The sequence below is a fragment of the Phyllobates terribilis genome, unplaced genomic scaffold (genome assembly GCF_046119375.1).
Source record: "Phyllobates terribilis strain yellow unplaced genomic scaffold, ASM4611937v1 Scaffold_2__4_contigs__length_985480577, whole genome shotgun sequence".
NCBI lineage: Eukaryota > Metazoa > Chordata > Amphibia > Anura > Dendrobatidae > Phyllobates > Phyllobates terribilis.
In genome coordinates, this window is record NW_027362762.1 from 811384222 (window position 1) to 811405873 (window position 21652).

Consider the following 21652-nt stretch of genomic DNA (forward strand, 5'->3'; position numbering starts at 1 on the left):
TCTTCTCTGCCCATAGTTGTTTGGCTTCCTCCGGAGCGTCTGGTTCAAGGCGAGCCTCCGGCCGAGTCAGCATCTCCTTCACCAGTCGGACGGCAGGGTCGCTGTCTTGCGTTTCCGCCCAGTTGTAGTGGGGTAAGGGGTTCAACGTAGCAGCCTGCATACTCCTTACCCGGTGGGAATACTGAATAGTCCCATGACGGTGGAACGCAGGGAGTTCAACTTCTTCCAGTCCCTCCGGATCTTCTCCTCCGTCCGGCAGGTTGGGCATCCTGGACAGGGCGTCCGCGTTGGTATTGGAGCGTCCTGCCCGGTATTTAATTGTGAACTCGTAGTTGGACAGACGGGCCATCCACCTCTGCTCCAGGGCACCGAGTCTTGCCGTGTCCAGGTGTGTCAGCGGGTTGTTATCCGTGTACACGGTGAACCGGGAAGAAGCGAGGTAATGCTTAAAGCGCTCAGTGATTGCCCATACTACGGCCAGGAACTCTAACTTAAATGAGCTGTAATTCTCGGGGTTCCTTTCGGTGGGTCGCAGTTTTCGGCTGGCGTAGGCGATTACTCGTTCCTTCCCCTGCTGGATCTGGGACAGTACGGCTCCTAGCCCGATGTTACTGGCGTCGGTGTAGAGGATAAAGGGCTGGCTATAATCCGGGTACGCCAGGATTTCGTCCCCCGTGAGGGCCATCTTCAGCTGGCGGAAGGACTCTTCTTCCAGCTCTTCCCATTTGAAGGGCGGCTTCTGGTTCTTGGCCTTCCGGGACTGGCCTATCAGGAGGTCCTGCATAGGTGCTGCCTTTTTGGTGAAACCGGGAATAAACCTTCGGTAGTAGCCTACCAACCCGAGGAACTGCCGCACTTCTTTTACGCTGGAGGGGCTTGGCCATCCCTTAATTGCGGTGATCTTATCGGGGTCGGGAGCCACTCCGTCAGCGCTCACCACGTGTCCCAGGTACTGCACCTTTGGTTTCAGGAGGTGACACTTGGAGGGTTTCACCTTTAGGCCGTAACTCGCCAGAGCCTCGAACACTTCCGCCAGGTGTTTCAGGTGGTCCTCATACGTCTTGGAATATACGATGACATCGTCCAGGTACAACAGGACCGTCTCGAAGTTTCTGTGGCCCAGACAACACTCCATTAGGCGTTGGAAGGTTCCTGGTGCGTTGCAGAGTCCGAACGGCATGCAGGTGAACTCGCTAAGTCCCATCGGGGTGGTGAATGCGGTCTTCTCCCGGTCCGCCTCTGCTACAGGAACCTGCCAGTACCCGCTAGTGAGATCCAAGGTAGAGAAGAAGTTAGCAGATCTTAAAGCAGCCAATGACTCCTCTATCCTTGGTAAGGGGTACGCATCCTTATGTGTGATACGGTTGATTTTCCGGTAATCTACACACATCCTCATGGTGTTGTCTTTCTTTTTGACTAAAACTAATGGGGCTGCCCAGGGGCTACAACTATCCCGGATTACCCCAGCCTCCTTCATATCTCTAAGCATCCCCTTGGCGTGTTGGTAATGTGCAGGGGGTACGGGTCGATACCTCTCTTTTATGGGAGGATGATCTCCCGTGGGGATGCGATGTTCTACCCCCTTGACTCGCCCGAAGTCTAACGGGTGTTTACTAAACACTCTCTCATACTCTTGAACCACCCGATAGACTCCTTGTTTCTGATGTGAGGGAGTGGAGTCAGTACCCAAATGTAGTTGCTGACACCAGTCCTCCATGTCTTTCTTAGAGCCGTTACCTTCCTCCGGGTGAGATGGAGGCAAGGGTTCCACAGATTGTATAGAACTTTGATTAGTTGTATATAATTTGGCTAGCGTGGCATACCGGGGCAGGTACACTTCCCTCTCCCCGATATTTATTATGCGAATGGGCACCCTCCCATGGCGTACATTGACCACCCCCCGTGCTGTCAAAATGGTGGGCCTACTGTCTGAGTAAACTGGTTCTACCATTGCCTGGTAATCTCTACCTCTCAGACCAATAGCTGCCCGGCACCAAATCATCATTTCACTTTTTGGGGGCATGGCAATAGGAAAAGGGTCACACATTCTTACGCTACCAATCTCACCGCCGGAGAGTTCCACTTGTTGCCGTTGCATCAGTGCCCGGATCTCTTTCTGGAGCACCCGCTGCTCGCCGGAGCTGGCATTCTTGGCAACCTGCTGTAAAAGGAAAATCACCTCTGCAAGACAATTTTCAATTACATTAGTTCCTAGAGTTATTTTTGGGTGACTCTCATGTTTATCGATATCTACAATGATCAGTCCCTGTGCGGCCAGTTCGACTCTACCAATTTTGATGGTCACCTCTTTAAATCCGATCTGTGGCACGGGCTGACCATTGCTGGCGATGATACTCAAGTCGTCGTCGGAGTAGCGGGTAATATCCGAGTCATTCCAGTACTGCTTGAAGAGCACGTACGGGATGGTGGTGACCTGTGACCCGGTGTCCAGTAGGGCACTCATGGGAAGGCCATCCAGTACCACAGGCAAGACTGGACGTCCTCCCACATATCTGTCGCGCCAGTTCGATGGGCCTGGTGATCTTTTTCCTGGGGGTTGGCCCTCTACCCCAGGTTGTGCCCGTTTAAAGAACAGTACCTTGCCATATGTCCGGGTCGATTGCAGCGGCGGCAGATGGGTCGTCCGTCCTCACTGTATCGGTCACTGGGTCTTCCTCTGGCCGGTGGGGTCCTCCTTGGTTGACGCCACGGGATGTCCTCCGGTCCGGATGCCAGCTGGATCTTCCCTGGGGTGGAAACCTGTAAAGACTGCACAGTTCGGGTTAGCGCAGCAACGCTCTTAGCTAGCTCTTGGACCTGATGGTGTAGGTCTGGAGCCGGGTCATTGTCCAAAGCCTGCGCATCAGCTCCCACAGGCCCTGCTGACAAGGGCGCCGCCTCCTGGTAGTAAGTGGTAGTGGGGCGTCTGTGGGTCACAACGCCACCTGGTGCCGGTTCTCGGAGCACCCGGATGGCTCTGTCCTTGAACTGTGCAAAGTCCAGATGGGGATCCTGTAAGGCCATTGCCCGCAACTGGGTTCGGTGGGCATTGCAATATAAACCCTCTATAAATTGTTCAGTCAACAGCCTGTCCTCGTTTCCCACCCCATCAGGGTCGGTCTGCTTTATGGCCCTCAGGGCCTCTTGTAGGTTTAGTGCATAGTCCCTTATACTCTCATGCGCTCGCTGCTTGCACCCGTAGAATCTAAGCTTAATCTCGGCTGAGGTGCGGGTATCAAAGGTGTCCTTCAGCCGGGTTAGTATCCCTGCGACAGTCTTCCTCCCAGGTGGCCAGGATTTTACTTCCCTTTTGGCTGCCCCGGTTAGTTGGGCCACCAGGATGCTCACTTTTTGCTCTTCTGTGAGGGGGTACACCTGGAAGAGGCTATCCAGCTTTTCTCTAAAGTCATGCAGGGTATGTGACTCCCCTGAGTACTGGGGTAGCCAAGCTGCTCCCGGGATATAGGGCATGGTGAAGGGCATAACTGCAGCAGCGGTAGCGCTGGCGGGGGTTGAGGCAGTGAAGCTCTCCTCCGTATCCGACATCTTCCTCCCCCCTAGTGGACCGTGGCCTACCTTGCGATGATCCTCTTCCGTAGGCCGCGGCTCCGCAGTGGATCGTCAGGGTTGAGGACCTTCCGTCGCGCTCCTGTGACGTCGGCGTCTGCTGGGCTCCTTCCAGGACCTTACGCAACGTCCGGACGTGAGGCGGGGCTTCAGTTCTCGCGCGCTTTCGGAGTCCACGCCCCTCTTCTTCCCGCGCGGCGTCCTCAAGATGGCGTCCAATGGCGGGAAAACTCCACGGATGGCGGGAAGAAGGTCGAAGATGGCGCCGGATGGCGGGAAAACTTCGCGGATGGCGGGAAGAAGGTAGAAGATGGCGCCGGATGGCGGGAAACCTTCACCACTGGTAAGTTTGAACAGTCTTTGCTTTTCAGGCACGCAGTACCCGGTGGTTGCGGGCACGAAATCCTGCCGACTACGCCAAAGTTGACGCGCCCCTGGGCCTGTGTCGCGCTGCGGTGCGCACGCGGGAGCTTACCCGGAGCCGGATCCGTGGAGGGTTGTAATCTCGTGGCGGTGACCCGGTCCGTGCCCAGGGAGTCAAACTAGACGGCAGTCTATTAGTAGTAAATAGTTGATGACTACGCCACCCGTTGAGTGCAGCCAGGAAGCTGCTGCTGCAGGGCAGACCGCTGAGGCCGGTGGTAGGATTGTGCAGCGTGATAGTATAACCCCCAACGGGAGGGGTATGGCCTCAGGGCAGCCGACGTGGATGATGGGGGGTAGCAGGAACCACTCAGAGACGGTACGGTGTAGTTCAGGGTCTTTACTGGTAACAACGACAGACCCTCCCGGAGTACTTGCTAGCAAACGGGGCCTGGTCAGTCTTTGAGCAGATGGGATCTCCCCTGGCCAGGCGTAGTTGTAGGCCTCCCAAACTGACTGTACTCTTCTGGCTACCTTGCTAGAAGCTGATGTAAGTAGCCCACGTCCCTGAGTGTACCGTGTGGTGCTCACCCGTATGGCCGGTGACTCGGGGCCTTCTAATGGCTTCCGCTCCACGATGGCGGTGCTGGTCCCACGCGTGTGACCGTGCCTTCAGGCTTCTGGGCCAGAGGACCTGAAATCCCCTGCCCGACGGATTCTGCTGCTGGGTAGGAGTTAGTCCCCACAGCCTCGGACTCCGGGTCTGGTAAAGAATCTTCTTAGTCAGGGCGAGCTCTGTAGCTGCCAGCCCCTGACTCCTTGTAACTCTGCTGTTTCCTATGCTGCTTCTCTTCTCCACTCTCCTTGTCTGACTCACCCTGCCTCAGCCCCGGGTTTTTACAGGGGAAGTTCTTCCCCTCCCAAGACTGGGCAGGAGGTGTGGCATGCACAGGATCCCTGACCAAAGGACCTCCCACCTGCTCTCAGACATAATATCTCTATCACTGTGGCAACCAGACCCCTGGGGTGTCACAAAAGAACTTCCCCAGGTTTTGTGTCTCTGATGGAAAGTTATGAACTTTGGGGTTGGTACAGATTCGATATTGATGGGACATACATCTTCAAATTCAGGACTAATAAGGGAAGAATATGTATATTTTTTCAAAACTGTGAGGCATGCCTATAAGCCCCAAATCAATAATGAACAGATCGCTGATGACAGCAATGCCATGTTTCGTATGTATTAAAAAAAAATGCCGAATTCGAATATCAATATCGAATGCCTGTGATCGTCAGGAGTGAAGATATCGTGAATGTTGGGAGTATCATTATTTTAGGAAACTGAAACCACATCCCATGACTGCCCTTTTGTAAGTCATCAAGAGGAGGTGTGTGGGTGCATGATCCCTGTTCACTGGATGTTTTCTTCACTAAGCTGATCCATCTCTGTGATCAGCATAGTAAGTTTATTTTGTTTACCCTTTTATTTTATGTAATTGTAAATGCTGTATTGTTTTGTCCCCTTTGTAAAATCTTTGTATATTTTTAAAAACACTGCCTATAGTATTGGACTAAATATAAAATTGAATAGTTCTGTTCCTTTTGTTCTGTAAACCACACTCCTGAAGGCCATGCGTTATCAGAAATCAGTCATCCAGTCGACCTGTATAACGACTGGTGGTGGCAGTGAGTAGTTCTTGGGTTACCATGGAGTTAGCAGTGACCGTACCGGGGTATTTATATATTCCATGTGTTGGAATCGAGGTGTATATATCATATGTTCACTTTTAGTTCTCCAATAACCGGCCTATTAGTGGTAACAGCCACAGCCTCATCCGTTAATCATCAGCCAAATGAGCAATTGTCCTAATGATATGGGGCAGCAGAGGGCTGTTCATGACACAAAGATAACAGCTTGGTGGGCTCAACGTGATCCCCAAGATTGTGATCTTTGCAACGGGCTTATGCAGCATGAAAAAGTGACATATTTGTACTGCCCGATGTCCAATGTGTGGCACCAGCCTCCCACAAACTGCAGGTCGGAAGCAGCCTGTGGCCATGACGGAGTAAGTGGTGTAGCACGGAATCATCGGCTCTCTGCTCCACTAGAGCTATTAACAATATCGGCATGATAAATAGACTCATTTCCATTGTAATCATCTATTATAGAGTATGAAGGTATCCACTACTAAATATGATAATACTCATACCATCATTAAGAGAGAGTCAAAACTAATCCATGTGATTTCAAAGTATATTAAGTTTATTATAATATCAAAAATTCATAAATACATAACAAACAGACAAAAAACCTTTATATAAAAAAGCCCCTAAAAACCTATTTAAAAAATTGGGGAGTGTGGTTCTAGATGGAGATGTTAATTGGCATCATAAATATACATATTCCATCATCACTCAATGGTCAACATGGTTCAGAATACAATACATAATAACAGGGAATAGATCACATAGATTTATTATTATAATAAGTTTGCAATCAATCAAGTTATCAAAGACTCATATGTGTATAGCCTAATAGCAACAGATATTCATAGTAAATCATACAGATTAGCATGATTTTAATTATAGTACATGATTAAAGGACAATCAAAGCAAGGTAATCTTTATATTGCACATAATCCCTCAAATTATCATAGTAGTTGTTCATATATAAGAACCATATGGCACCATGTATTTACAGAGCATACAAGGACTTTCCTTGATCAAGATTATCAGGATATCAAACAGTGTTATAGTCCTTAATGCCACCAAAGGATAGAATAGCGTTTCCCAATGATATCATTGTTGTCCCCATAATTTAAGGAAAACACTAGTCAGTAATAAGAATCTGACGCGCCCCCTGGGCCGTGGGGTACTCGGTGCCGGGCCGGTCGTTGCTAGGGGAGATGTCACAGTGGCGGTGACCCGGTCCGTGACCCAGGGCGGTCAATCCAAAGGGGAATATTTACAGGGGATTTATAGTTTTTATGTACAGTTCATGACGCCACCTGTGGTATGTGGCTAAAGGGAGCCGCCGCTGCGGAGCAGGTCCTCTGGAGCTGGTGTGAATGCAGCAGAGTTGGTTTAGCTCTCCACATGTAGAGCTTAGCTCCAGGGCAGTGTAGATGTTGCTGTTATGGTGTAGTGCAAAGGATGGCGCGGATACTGATCACAGAGACAGTAAGGTGCAGTCCTCAGGGTTTACTCATGGTTTCTTAGACTTCCAGTTACCAGTACTAGAGTAACTTCCCACGGCGTTCTGTGCTCACTCAGGGAGGGGTTCAGCAAACTCCCAGGTCTCTCCGGAGTACGTAACGGGACCCCCTTCTGTGTATTCCTCCTGGCCGTCTCCCTGCACCTCACACCTAGTGTCTCAGGTCAGTGGCCGCAGACCTTGCTGGGCAACGTCTTTTCTGTCCCCTGGGTCCTCTATGGCCACCTTTCTGGTGATTAGATGTGGCTTGTGGCCGCAGTACCTGAAATACTGCAGCCTCCGGTTTCCTAGTTGAGGCTTAAAGAACTCTACTAGTTTAGGGACCGGCCCCCTCTGTGCGACCTGACCCCTCCACCTCCTGGTAGATTCGGGCGTACGGGTGGCCTCCAGCACTTCCCGTACCCCTGGGGTCCCTTCCACGTTCCTGGAGCCTTTCCTGCTCCTCTCTCTCTCTTCAGTCTTGGGCTTCACTGGCTAGGCCCTCCTCCTGAGCAGAGCTCCTGCAGAGCTCCTGCTCCTCTCACTGTCATCCTCTGACTGACTGGAACTGAACTCACTCCTCTAGAATGTTCCACCCTCTCTTTATATCACTCCCTTCAATGCTCCAATGATCTTCTTCCCACACCCACACCCACTACATGGTTCCCCCTCTCTTGGTTCCCCCACTCCAACCAGGGACAGGGCTCAGCAGTAAAGCGACGCATCTTGCCCCTACAGCTGGTCTGGAGTAGTGTAGTGTTGGATGCAGGTTTTAGGGTCCCGGGCAGTACTCCTTCCTTACCTGGGAGTGAGATACCACACCCCTGGGTGAGATGCAGTACCTCTGTGGTGACTGAACCCTCAGGGGCGACACAAATCCATACAGACCATATACCATCTTTATCAGAACCACATTGCTTGCACTGCACTACATCTGGGTATATATACTATACTGGGGATTACAATCACCTGAAGCATCCCATGGTCGCGGGTGCATGTATTCCACCCATCACACGTCGCTCCCCACGGCCTGCGTCCCAGAAGTCCAACTGTGCCTGTCCGCACAGCCGGAGCTCCGATTGGACGCCGGGCATGGGGGGAGAAGTTGTGATGATGCAGCGCACACGCGCACCACATGGGAGATCACAGAGCGCCATGTTAGAGCAGGGCAAGTTTGCCCAATTGACCATTACATATAGGTAAAGTACACTACATTGGGAAAACATAATTCATCAGATGGCGCTATAATCTTGTCACAAGTTCATCATATGATGTTTGTTGCTCCCATGGATAAGATCTTCATTTAAAGGGATTCATCATGCAATCACAGTTCAATTTATATCTTGAAAATAGAAAAAGCAAACAAAAATACTAAAAATAATTACAATGCCCTCAGTTAGTTTAATACAGTCATGTTACATCATTAATCTAATGTGGGCCAAGGATGCATCCATCATATCCAAAATTCATTCATAATATATATTGTATACTATTCCCCCTTGTCATATCCATTATCCATACAGTGATGTATACAATCCCCGAATTAGTTTATATAATTACAGTTTTATGATATTACAGTATATAAAATAATACCCAGAGAAAGCAACATAATAAAAGTTGGTAAAGGAGTGGATAATCAAAAACTACACCAGAAATGGGGCAAAACTCACTAGTCCATTCAAACCATTAAGTTTAACAGTGTCCAACACTGTGATCCATTTTTTCTCTGTTTGATATAGAAGTTTTTTAACATCACCTCCTCTCGCACCTAAATGAATTTGGTCAGTACCACGAAACCGCAGAAGGCGCCTGTGAAGGAACGGCACCATGGGAGCCCCACAGAATCCCGCTGTCTCGGCTTCTTCAGTTCTTCAGGTGGATCCACACCCCGCCACCCGCCTGATGTCACACTACGCCAGACGGAGCACATGATACGGATCTACCCTTTGCACCAACGTGACATTCCGCACACCTCAAAGACGCATAAGGTGAGATCGGCACAGTTCTACACCGTCACCTCCTGTCCACATGTTTACAGAGAGGCACCAGGGAGTGGGACAAGGTGGTCCACTCAGACGCTGATGTGGTCCCACACTCTCCCACACTCCTGACAGGCTGAGAGGTTCTTTCACTGCTTCAGTGAAGCAGATCCTTGTCGGACTGGATAGAGCTGCCACCACTTTCTATTTGATATAACAGACTTATATCAGGTTAGAAACCAGCCCGGTAGCGCGTTCGTTGGACCGAACAACAGATGTAGGATTTGTGGATCAAGATACAAGAACAGCCCAAGATTAAATTATATATTTAATTGCCATAACGGCTCACTAAACAATCTACTATATACACAAGGTTATACATATACAGTGGTCAGAGTTACAAATACAAAAGATCTTAAAGTCAGTTACCGGTAGATGGAAAGAATGGCTCGGGGGACGGGTGGCCACATGAGGAAGGTTGTGGGCCCTGCTTGGTTGCTGGACTTCTCCCACACTTCTTGATGTCACGAGTAGTGTTGAGCATTCCGATACTGAAATATCGGGTATCGACCAATATTCGCGGTATTGGAATTCCGATACTGAGTTCCGATACTTTTAGAATATCGGATACCGGAATCGGAAGTTCCCATAATGCAATGAGCCAGTGTGATTTTGTTCAGCCAATGAGGATCCTAAGAAGTGTGGGCACATCCTGTGGCATGTTAGGCATGTTAACTAATGGCATGGCTGTGATTGGCTGCTGAAATGATGTCATGATGCACTATAAAAGTCGCTGCCGCCATTTTGGGCTCACTCTGCTGTGAATTCAGTTAGGGATAGGACGCTGCTGTTCTGAGGGACAGTTTTAGCTACCTATTTGCTCTATTGTGCCTTACCCAAGCTACTTTATAAACCGCTGTGCCTTGCAGCGCTAGTGCACAGTGCTCTGTACTGTTCACGGCTGTCTCTGTGTGAGTGCAGCTCATGCTGTAATGTGTGCTGCAGCCACGTCTGGTTGTAGTCCACTCAGCATGCGTCACTGCCTCATACATTGTCCTTCTTTGCTAATTGCTAATTTTTCCTGATTTCTCCTATTAGTGTGGTGGTTCCATCCGTATCGAGCTAGATTGGTTCCAAACACACTATATAGGAGTAGATAGAGGAGCCTTTCTGCAGCCTTGTGCCCTGCAGCCCCAGCCAGATTAGTATTAGCCTATTTTTTGTAGCCTCATCTATGGCATTGTAGGTTACCTTCCTGCATTGTAATAGCTACAAAAAGTTTGTGATATTATCGGTATTACATCTTTGGGCACGTCCAGTGTCTTTTTGTGACAAAAAAAAACTAAATAAAGTTCACCAAACACTCCACTTTACAGTTGTGTAGGCCACATTAGCTCATATTAAAGTCTAGTCCACACTTTATAAAATTAGTGTTTCTTATATCTGTTAGCAGCTGATCAGGAATAAGCACACTAAGCCCTTACTACTTTTCTGCCTATCTTTATCAGTCTACCAAGATGAAGAAGGCAGGGAGTAAGGCATGTGGTCGTGGTCGTGGGCGTGGAGTTTCTGCAGGGAGAGGACGTGAGGATTCTGTGCCTGCAGGGAGAGGACGTGGGGATTCTGTGCCTGCTGCGGGCACCAGTGACTCAGCATCCCCCCAGTTTTACCAGGGAACAGTCCTTTATGCGCAGCTTTGTAGGAGCTCGCCATACCCCACTGTTGCGGGAGGACCAAATTAAAACCGTTGTCGGATGGATGGCAGCTAACGCATCGACTTCAATTAGTTCCCGATCCTCTCAGGTCCTGAGCACTGAAGAGCACCCATCTGTCTCTTCACCATCTGCCAAATTGCCTGGGCAGTCAGAGAGCCCTGGACAGGAGCCATCTCTACTTCAGTTCTCTGAATCTCTTGGCTTGGAAAGAGGGGGCCAGCCAAGCAGAATTCTAGAATTTGAAGAAGAGGTAGCATGCAGTGATGCGCAACCGTTTTGTTTCTCTGAATCTGAAGAGGCGGGTGGGCCAGTGCCTATGGTCAGCAGCACACCTCAGTACGCATCTGATGATGAGACTCAGGTGCCACTTTCTGGTGCGTACTGTGCTGTCGAGACTACCCAGGAGAAGCAGTTGTTTGAAGAGGTTGGTGCAGATGATGAGGTCCTTGATCCATCATGGCGTGAGGGACAGGAAGGTGGTGGGAGCAGCTCTGAGGAAGATATTCCCCGAACGGCCCGAAAAGGAGGGAGAGGGAGGGGGCAGACTTGGTTGCCTGTAGCCTCCACTTCGGCACCCATTAGGAGCATGCCTCTTCCAAAACCCAAAACGGGCGCTCCCAAGACTTGCAGTGCCTGGTCCTTTTTTGACACAGTTGCAGATGACATTTGCTTTGTCAAATGCAAGCTGTGTAATCAGAAGGTGAAAAGAGGGAAAAGTGTCAGCAACCTCAATACCACAAATATGTGGAACAAGTGCGGACCAAGCACGTGGTGGAGTTACAAAGACACACTGAAGACCTAGGCCAACCTACAGCGCCACCTACCACCTCTTCAGCTCGTGTTGTAGCCTTTTTCTCCAGCTCACACACAGCTGGTTCGGCTTCCTCACATGATCGCCATGGAAGAACCTCTGGCACTGTTGTACAGAGACACAGTGTAATTCCACCCACATCACCACGTTCCCTGTCATCCTCACACTCCCAGGCCAGTCTACAGCCATCGTTAGCACAGGCATGGGAGAAAAGGCGCCCATACTCGGCAAACCACCCCCGAGCACAGGCTCTGAATGCTGGCATTGCAAAACTACTGGCCCTTGAAATGCTGTCATTCAGGCTGGTGGAGACTGACACCTTCCGTAACTTGATGGCATTGGCAGTCCCACAATACAACGTGCCCAGCCGCTTTTATTTCAGCAGGCAAGCCGTCCCTGCCCTGCAACAGCATGTGGAGGGAAAAATTAAACCTGCGCTACCAAACGCCATCAGTAGCCAGGTCCACCTGACCACCGATGCGTGGACCAGTAAGCATGGACAGGGATGATACCTTTCCCTCACTGCCCATTGGGTAAATGTTGTGGAGCCGGGTACAGATCTTGAGAGTGGCGCTATACGTGTTCTGCCAACTCCAAGGATTGCAGGAATCCAGTCTGTAGACATTGACTCATCCTCATACTCCAGTTCCTCTAAATCAGCGCTGCAGGGGCCATCACGGTCTACCTCCACATCGACCCGTGAACGGTTACCTGTTACGACCGATATGAGCACAGCCGTGGCAAAGCGTCAACAGGCCGTATTGAAATTAATTTCTTTGGGGAATCGAAGCGACACAGCGCAGGAGCTATGGAATGCCATCAAGCAGCAGAGCGACGTGTGGTTTATGCCAGCGAATCTCCAGCCAGGCATGGTAGTGTGTGACAATGGCCGAAATCTGGTGCAGCTCTGGGCCTAGGCAACCTCACTCACATCCCATGTCTGGCACATGTGCTCAACTTAGTCGTGCAGAGTTTTTTGAGGGACTATCCGGATCTTGATGCACTGCTGCACAAGGTAAGCATAGAGTGCGCTCACTTGCGGCGTTCCAGCAACGCAAGATCGCGCATTGCAGCTCTGCAGCGCCGATTACGCCTTCTGGAACATCGCATCATATGTGACCTACCCACCAGGTGGAATTCAACGTTACATATGTTGGAGAGGTTGTATGAGCAGCAGGCAGCAGTAATGGAGTACCAGCTGCAGCAGGCGCAAACAAGTCGAAGTGCGCGGCGTTCACACTTCACCACCACTGAGTGGGCCTCTATGAAGGACATTTGCCACATTTTGCATGCCTTCGATTATTCCACGCGGATGGCGAGTGCAGATGATGCACTAGTCAGTATGACTATCCCCCTTATCTGCCTGCTTGAAAAAACACTGCAAGCACTAAGGGAGGAGGTTTTGGAAGAGGTGGAGGATGAGGAGTCACAAATGCCATCTGCTTCTGTACTGTCTGCACAACGTGGTTCCTCACAAAGGCCTAGGCAGGGGACACTTTGTGAGGAGAATGAGGAGGAGTCAATGGAGGAGGAAGAAATCTGTCCAGAGGAGGGAGGTACACAATGCTCTAGTAGTCAGTATCTAGAGCGAGGGTGGGGTGATGCAGAGCAGGCAGAGATCACGCCTCAAGCAGGGGACAGCATTTCTTGGCCAGTTTGCAGTCTGCAGCACATGGTTAATTTCATGCTGCAGTGCCTGAGAAACGACCACCGCATCGCCCACATTCTCAACACGGCTGATTATTGGGTGTCCACCCTCCTAGATCCTCGCTACCGGGACAACTTACAAAGCCTCCTATCACCGTTGAACCGGCAGCGTAAAATGCGGGGGTACCAAGACACACTGGTGCATTCCATCATGTTCTCCATTCCACCCGAGAGCAGTGCTGCTAGTGCTTTACAAAGCAGCTCAGTGCGTCGAGGCAGTGGAGGAAGCTCTGCACAAAGAGGGAGCAGAAGCAGGGCCTCAGCACAAGGCAAGACCAGTATGGCCCAAATGTGGCAAAGTTTTGTGTCCCCGCCACAAATGTCTACACTATCACAGACGACTCCAGTCAGCAGGAGGCAACGTTTCCATCAGATGGTGACAGACTACATGTTTTGCCCTCTCAGTGTACTCCCAGACGGCTCTTCCCCCTTCAAGTTTTGGGTTTCTAAGCTGGATACATGGCCAGAGCTTAGCCAGTATGCATTGGAGGAGCTGGCTTGCCCTGCTGCTAGTGTATTATCGGAACGCGTCTTTAGTGCCGCAGGTGGTGTTATAACAGACCGTCACATGCTGATCCCCTGCTGTGTGCCCGGCAATATCTCCTGCTCTGTCCACATTCACACTACCACAGATTTTAAACTTGCTCCAATTAGGCCTCTGGCTCCACTCTGTTTTTAGTATTTACCCTGAGCTCCAACACCGCCAGTTGATGCTCAGAAGTGCCGTCTGCACAGTCAACGCTTGGTCCAGTGTTATTGGGGTTCAGTAACATCAGCTGATCCCCTGCTGTGTGTCCGGCAAATTCTCCTGCTCTGTCCACATCCACTCTACTACTAATTTAAAACTTGCTCCAATTACACCTCTGGCTCCTCTCTGTTTTCAGTATTATCCCTGAGCTCCAACACCGCCAGTTGCTGCTCAGAAGTGCCGTCTGCACAGTCAACACTTGCTCCAGTGTTATTGGGGTTCAGTAACGTCAGCTAATCCCCTCCTGTGTGTCCGGCAAATTCTCCTGCTCTGTCCACATCCACTCTACTGCTAATTTAAAACTTGCTCCAATTACACCTCTGGCTCCTCTGTTTTCAGTATTATCCCTGAACTCCAACACCGCCAGTTGCTGCTCAGAAGTGCCGTCTGCACAGTCAACACTTGCTCCAGTGTTATTGGGGTTCAGTAACGTTAGCTGATCCCCTGCTGTGTGTCCGGCAAATTCTCCTGCTCTGTCCACATCCACTTTACTACTAATTTAAAACTTGCTCCAATTACACCTCTGGCTCCTCTGTTTTCAGTATTTACCCTGAGCGCCAACACCGCCAGTTGCTGCTCAGAAGAGCCGTCTGCACAGTCAATGCTTGGTCCAGTGTTATTGGTGATTCAGTAACGTCAGCTGATCCCCTGCTGTGTGTCTGACAAATTCTCCTGCTCTGTCCACATCCACTCTACTACTAATTTAAAGCTTGCTCCAATTACACCTCTGGCTCCTCTCTGATTTCAGTATTATCCCTGAGCTCCAACACCACCAGTTGCTGCTCAGAAGTGCCGTCTGCACAGTCAACACTTGCTCCAGTGTTATTGGGGTTCAGTAACGTCAGCTGATCCCCTGTTGTGTGTCCGGCAAATTCTCCTGTTCTGTCCACATCCACTCTACTACTAATTTAAAACTTGCTCCAATTACACCTCTGGCTCCTCTCTGTTTTCAGTATTATCCCTGAGCTCCATCACCGCCAGTTGCTGCTCTGAAGTGCCGTCTGCACAGTCAACACTTGCTCCAGTGTTATTGGGGTTCAGTAACGTCAGCTGATCCCCTGCTGTGTGTCCGGCAAATTCTCCTGCTCTGTCCACATCCACTCTAATACTAATTTAAAACTTGCTCCAATTACACCTCTGGCTCCTCTGTTTTCAGTATTTACCCTGAGCTTCAACACCGCCAGTTGCTGCTTAGAAGTGCCATCTGCACAGTCAACGCTTGGTCCAGTGTTATTGGGGTTCAGTAGCGTCAGCTGATCCCCTGCTGTGTGTCCGGCAAATTCTCCTGCTCTGTCCACATCCACACTACTACAGATTTTAAACTTACTCCAATTAGGCCTCTGGCTCCTCTGTTTTCAGTATTTACCCTGAGCTCCAACACCGCCAGTTGCTGCTCAGAAGTGCCGTCTGCACAGTCAACGCTTGATCCAGTGTTATTGGGGTTCAGTAATGTCAGCTGATCCCCAGCTGTGTGTCCGGCAAATTCTCCTGCTCTGTCCACATCCACTCTACTGCTAATTTAAAACTTGCTCCAATTACACCTCAGGCTCCTCTGTTTTCAGTATTATCCCTGAGCTCCAACACCGCTAGTTGCTGCTCAGAAGTGCCGTCTTCATAGTCAACACTTGCTCCAGTGTTATTGGGGTTTAGTAGCGTCAGCTGATCCCCTGCTGTGTGTCCGACAAATTCTCCTGCTCTGTCCACATCCACACTACTACTAATTTAAAACTTGCTCCAATTAGGCCTCTGGCTCCTCTCTATTTTTAGTATTTACCCTGGGTTCCAGCACCGCCAGCAGTTTCCCAACAGTGTCTTTGGCACGGGTACTCCCTCCTGCACAGCCTGGTTCCAGCACGCCAGCTGTTTCTGGGTAGTGTCAACGTCACTTTGCCTCCAATACGTTGTCCTGTCGTGTTGCGGTCGGGTTAGCCGACTCTATGATGCCTGCAGTTTAGGTGACTCCTATGTGGGCTGCGGGATCTGGTAATGAAGGCTGGTTCCATAGTGCCAATAGGACAAGCACCCCCTGTAAGACTGTGGGTTTCGGTAACTCCGGCCGGCTCGCGTCCTTGCTACTTTTTTTTTCATGTGTACCTTCTGCTACCCATCCGGGTTCCAGTACCGTCAGCTGGTTCTCGGCAGTGCCTTTGGCTTAGGTGCCTCCTTCTCAGTATCCGAGTTCCACCAACGTCTGCTGGTCCTTGGTAGTGCTTTCTGGCACAGGTACCTCCTGCTTAGTAACCGGGTTCCAGTACCGTCAGCTGGTCCTCGGTAGTTCCATTGGCTCTTGTACCTTCTGCTACCCATCCGGGTTCCAGTACCGTCAGCTGGTTCTCGGCAGTGCCTTTGGCTTAGGTGCCTCCTTCTCGGTATCCGAGTTCCACCAACGTCTGCTGGTCCTTGGTAGTGCTTTCTGGCACAGGTACCTCCTGCTTAGTAACCGGGTTCCAGTACCGTCAGCTGGTTCTCTGTAGTTCCATTGGCTCTTGTACCTTCTGCTACCCATCCGGGTTCCAGTACCGTCAGCTGGTTCTCGGCAGTTCCTCAGCCTTCTTGTACCTTCTGCTACATTTCCAAGTTCAAGCTTTTTGAAATGGTTTTTGGTAATCACTCTGGACCTCCCTGACGACGACCCTGAAGACCACCCCGAAGAAGACGAGGACCCCGAAGACGACGACCCTGAAGACGACGACCCTGAAGACCACCCCGAAGAAGACGAGGACCCCGAAGACGAGGACCCTGAAGACCACCCCGAAGAAGACGAGGACCCCGAAGACGATGACCCTGAAAACGACGACCCTGAAGACCACCCCGAAGAACACCAAGAAGATGACCCTGAAGAAGATGACCAAGAGGACAAAGAAAAAGAAAACAACCACCAAGATACAGTAGAACAAGAGACAGAAAACCAAGAAGCAGAAGAACAAGAAGCTGCAGAACAAAAAGCAGAAGAACATTAAGCATAAGACTAAAAATCAGAGCAAAAGATATTATCTAAATTATAAGCAGAAGAAGACTAATCAGTGTATGGGAGTGAGTCCGTTCCTCCTCGTGGTGCTCCTGGAAAAGACCTGCTGCTGCAGGCCAAACTGAACGTGGACAAATCCTGTTGTAAATCTTTTGTGACAGGCAGAACGGAAGGTGTAATCTTAAAACTTTTAGGGATAACAACTACAGGAATGCCTGTCACAAATGAGAATATGATGAAGAAGAAGAAGATGAAGAAGATGAAGAAGTAGAATATGAAGAAGAATAATAGTTGAATAAGAAGAATATGAAGAATGTAAAAAAAAAGATAAGGAAGAAGGTGAAGAAGAAGAAGAAGATGAATAAGGTGAAGAAGAAGTTGATGAAAAAGATGCTGCTGCTGAGGATGATGAAGGAGAAAGTGTGGGAGAAGTAAAAAATAAGGTGAAGAGCATGGAAACAGTGAAACAAATATCTTACAAAATATAAAAAAGCTTAACATAGTCAATATCTTTGTAACTCCGAACGTCTTAAAAAAAATAATAATTCCTGCTATTCCATTTGATTGGGCTAAACCTCTATGCCTTTAATGTCACCCCCACCTCCCCCAATACATTCTACATTATTCTTAGTTGCTTTCCTTCATGTAGAATTAACCTACAAGTAAAGAAAGGGTTTATTTTCATTCCGATGTTTGTGTCCCATTGACTTGCATTGGTTTCCGGTATCGGAATCGGCGATATCTGATATTTTTTGGGTATCGGTCCGATCCAATCCGATCCGATATTTCACGATATCGGAAGGTATCGCTCAACACTAGTCACGAGCTTCCCCCTGAAAAGACAATAGGCTTTTGGCTACAGAGACCTTCAAACTCTCTGGGGACTCCCACTCCCACCACCAGCTCAACCCCAAGTCTCCACCCCTGTTCCTTCCTATCTAAGAGACTCCAAGAACTAAAGTGGCCCATACCTCCTTACTGGAAGGTCCCAGGAAACCGGTTCTGGTGTCAACGGACCTGGCCGGGCCCCTGCTATGTGTGGAAACCAAACACACTGGTTTTAGGAGGTTCCAAAGGGCTGGGACATATATCTCCTCGTCCCTACACACTAGATTGGGCTAGGATGCAGTCTGGCATTCACTATCTCCCCCTGAGCTAGAAAATCCATTTTGTGAAGATCTGGGACATATAGTTCTCCCACAACTCGGTATTGAAATATAGTACCTTAACAAAACAGCACATGTTAGTGAACAAAGGAAAGAATCACTGCAGGGATCCTGCCTGTCAGCTCAGCTCACAGCTACAGAGGGACACTCACACTGAAGCCCCCCTCCCTTCTCTCTTACCGCTGGGAGTCAGGTTACGCTGTTCCTGGAAACCTGACAACCAGGGCACATGTGATTATTCTAGAATATTTTTCACAGCGCCAATTACAGTTATGGGACTCAGAAAATGTTTGGGAATATTTTTTAATTTAGCTATTTTTTTGGGATCAATAATTTTTGCCGTGTTCTTAATGTCACGTATATGCTCCAATATTCTAACACAAAATTCTCTGCAGGTAAGGCCTATATATATCAATTTACAAAGGCAAACTGCCCAGTAAATTACTTCAGTCAAACGACAGGATATGCAGCGAAGAATTTTATATGTACGGGTATTGGAGGAATCTTAAAAATCAGAGCATGAACCACAGGGATAACACCCCCATTTTGGACCTAAGGAACCCGTGAATAACACTTGTGCTGGATGTGGTATATAATGACTCCTTACAAGTATGTCAGTTAAAGCTGGGGATCTTTTAGGGGTCAACAAGGGTTTTGGAGATATAATGTTCTTTAATATGGAGTCCAACAGTAGTACTGTCCAGTATCTTCTAAATATTTCAGACATTTCTCTCCATTGTGCTTGATATGGAGTTATCAGTCTCACCTGATCAGCATTTTTCTTTTGTTTATTTCTAAGAAGTTGGTCACTTGGGGTCATCGCTGCTCTATTGTAGCCCTGTTGGATGACATCATTGTTATAGTTATGGGCTTTAAAATGTTTTTTCAGTTCACCTGCCTAATCCCTGATAAAGATGACATATGGTCTTATTGGATTCTTGGATTCTTATTACTGACTAGTGTTTTCCTTAAATTATGGGGGCAACAATGATATTATTGGGAAACTCTATTCCTGACTATCTATCCTTTGGTGGCATTAAGGACTATAACACTGTTTGATATCCTGATAAACTTGATCAAGGAAAGTCCTTGTATGCTCTGTAAATACATGGTGCCTTATTGTTCTTATATATGAACAACTACTATGATAATGGTAGGGATTGTGTGCAATATATAGATTTCCTTACTTTGATTGTCCTTTAATCATGTACTGTAATTAAAATTATGCTAATCTGTGTGATTTACTATGAATATCTGTTGCTATTAGGCTATACACATGAGTGTTTGATAACTTGATTGATTGCGAACTTATTATAATAATAAATCTATGTGATCTATTCCCTGTTATTATGTATTGTATTCTGAACCATATTGACCATTGAGTGATGATGGAATATGTATATTTATGATGCCAATTAACATCTCCATCTAGAACCACACTCCCCAATTTTTTAAATGGGTTTTTTAGGGGCTTTTTTAGATAAGGGTTTTTTGTCTGTTTGTTGCGTGTTTATGAATTTTTGATATAATAAACTTAATATACTTTGAAATCATATGAATTAGTTTTGACTCCCTCTTAATGATGGTATCAGCATTATCATAAATATCGGCATCTTCCCTGATCCCTGAGAGATTCCCTGACTACTGGTAAAGAAATGTTAAGGTATTGTACCTTTCTGTAAGAAATGTTGGAGCCTTTAACCCCTTTAAACCCAAAGGCTGTTTGCACATTAATGACCAGGCCAATTTTTACAATTCTGACTAGTGTCACTTTATAACTCTGGAACGCTTCAACGGATCCCACTGATTCTGAGAATGTTTTTCGTGACATATTGTACTTCATGATAGTGGTAAAATTTATTTGATATGAATGGAAATTTGGCGAAAATTTTTCAATTTTCAAACTTTGAATTTTAATGTACTTAAATCAGAGTTATATGTAACACAAAATAGTTAATAAATAACATTTCCCACATGTCTACTTTACAACAGCACAATTTTGGAACCAAATTTTTTTTTTCTTAGGAAGTTATAAGGGTTAAAAATTTGACCAGCGATTTCTAATTTTTCCAATAAAATTTACAAAACCATTTTTTTAGGGACCACATCACATTTGAAGTGACTTTGAGGGGCCTTTATGACAGAAAATACCCAAAAGTGACACCACTCTAAAAACTGCACCCCTCAAGGTGCTCAAAACCACATTCAAGAAGTTTATTAACGCTTCAGGTGCTTCACAGGAATTTTTGGAATGTGAAAGAAAACAATGAACATTTAACTTTATTTCACAAAAATTTTACTTTAGACACAATTTTTTTTTATTTTTGCAAGGGCAACAAGAAAAAATGGACCCCAAAATTTGTTGTGCAATTTCTTCTGAGCACGCCAATACCCCATATGTAGGGTGAAAACCACTGTTTAGGCGCACAGCATGGTTTGGAAGGGAATGAGTGCCATTTGAGTTTTTGAATGTAAAATTTGCTCGATTAATTAGCTGACACCATGTCGCATTTGGAGAGCCCCTGATGTGCCTAAACAGTGGAAACTCCACACAAGTGACACCATTTTTGAAACTAGACCCCCCAGGTGCTTCAGAGAAGTTCATTACATTGAGCCGTAAATATAAAATTGTAAAATTTTTCCCACAAAAATGTTTTTCAGCCCCAAATTTTGCATTTTCATAAGGGTATCAGAAGAAATTGCACCAAATCATTTGTTGTGCAATTTCTCCTGAGTGAGCCGATAACCCATATGAGGGGGAAAACCACTGTTTAGGCGCACGGCAGGACTTGGAAGGGAAGGAACGCTATTTGACTTTTTGAATGTAAAATTTACTTGAATAATTAGCAGATGCCATGTCGAGTTTGGGGAGCCTCTGATGTGCCTAAAGAGTGGAAACCGCCACAATTGACACCATTTTGGAAACTAGACCCCTTAGGGAACTTATGTAGATGTGTGTTGAGCACTTTTAACCACCAAGTGCTTCACAGAATTTTATAACGTGTTGCTGTGAAAATGAAAAAATCCCATTTTTCCCACAAAAATGTTTTTTAGCCCCAAATTTTCTATTTTAAAAAAGGTAACAGGAGAAAATGGACCCCAATATTTGTTGTGCAATTTCTCCTGAGCACACAGATATCCCATATGTGGGGGAAAACTATTGTTTGGGTGCACAGCAGGGCTCAGAAAAGAAGGAGTGACATTTTTGAACGCATACTTTTATGGAATAATCTGCGGGTGTCATATCACATTTGGAGAGCCCCTAATGTGCCTAAACAGTGGAACCCCCCACCCACAAGTGACCCCATTTTGGAAACTAGACCCCTCAAGGAATTTATTTAGATGTGTGGTGAGCACCAGGAGCCCACAGGGGCTTCACAGAAGTTTACAACGTGGATCTGTAAAAATGAAAAATATATATTTTTCCCACAAAAA